The sequence below is a fragment of the Canis lupus genome, chromosome 31 (genome assembly GCF_003254725.2).
Source record: "Canis lupus dingo isolate Sandy chromosome 31, ASM325472v2, whole genome shotgun sequence".
Classification (NCBI taxonomy): Eukaryota; Metazoa; Chordata; class Mammalia; order Carnivora; family Canidae; genus Canis; species Canis lupus.
The window spans coordinates 35985845-35987319 of record NC_064273.1 but is presented as its reverse complement, the minus strand read 5'-3'; positions in this window follow the sequence as shown (position 1 = coordinate 35987319).

Here is a 1475-nt window from a genome sequence, read left to right as displayed (position 1 = left end):
TTTGGGAGTCAGCGAGATTTATTATTGTTTTTTTTTTTTTTATGAAAGAATGCGAATAATCTGATTTCTGAAAACCAGAGATTTCGGTCAGTCATGTGGTTGGAGGTGCCCTTCCGGAAGGGTAGTCTGGGGGCACTGAATTAACCTGTGACATGAGGAGGGGATTAAGGTAGGGGAGGGGTGGCCCCAGGCTTCCTGGCCCCTCAGCTAGGACCTTCCCCATGTGTGAACCAGCAGAGAGATGACCTAACCTTCCCAGAGGAAGCTCCCCACGCCAGTGTTTTTTATGCCTTTTTAAGAGCTTACAATTCTTATTTTACGTGTTAAACTTTGGTTTTGAAATAGTTACAGGATAGTCATAATACATAGATCTGTGGTGTACCTGTTACCTAGCATCCCTGTTCATTTACGTTTACCTCATTAGCCTGATCATTCTCTTTTCTTTTACACCTACCCAAGTACCTATTTATCCATCCATCGTCTGTCTACTCACCTACCTACCCATCTACCCATCCACCCACCTGCCCATCCACCCATCCATTCACCTGCCCATTTACCCATCCACCTATCTCCATCCATTGACTTGTCTGTCCATCCATCCATCCGCCCATCCACCCATCTGTTCACCTGCCCGTTTACCCATCCACCTATCCATCCATTGACTTGTCCATCCATCCATCCATCTATTCATCTATCCATCCATCCTTCCATCCATTCATCCATCCATCCACCTCCCCATTTACTCATTCATACATCGACCTGTCCATCCATCCATCCATGCATCTGTCCATCCACCTACCTGCCCATCCATCCACCGATCCACCTATCCATTCACCTGCCCATTTACTCATTCATCCATTGACCTGTCCACTCACTCACTCACCCATCCATCCATCCATCCATCCATCCATCCATCCATCCATTTGCCCATCCACCCATCTATTCACCTGCCCATTTACCCATCTACCTATCCATCCATTGACTTGTCCATCCATCCATCCATCCATCCATCCATCCATCCATCCATCCATCCACCTATCCATTCACCCACCCATTTACTCATTCTTCCATTGACCTGTCCACTCATTCACCCATCCATCTATCCATCCATCCATCCATCCATCCATCCACCCATCTACCCATCTCCTGTCCACCCATCCATCTGTCTGAGTAGGTTGCACAGAGTATGCCCCATGACCCCTAAATACTTCAATATGTATTTCCCCAAAATAAGGACGGTCTACTATATAGCCATAGTGTATCCATCAGAATCAGGAAATTGACGTTGCTGCAAATACTACCATCTAATCCACAAATCCCTTTCAAATTTTGTTGACTGTCTCAAAAATGTTCTTTTTAGAAAAAAACTACCAACAAGCGAATCTTCCTTTCCCCTCTCTGGCTCAGGACCCCACCATGTTTTGTTGTCCTGACTCTAGAGTCTTCAGGACTCTGTTCCTCAGTCTTCTTTTATC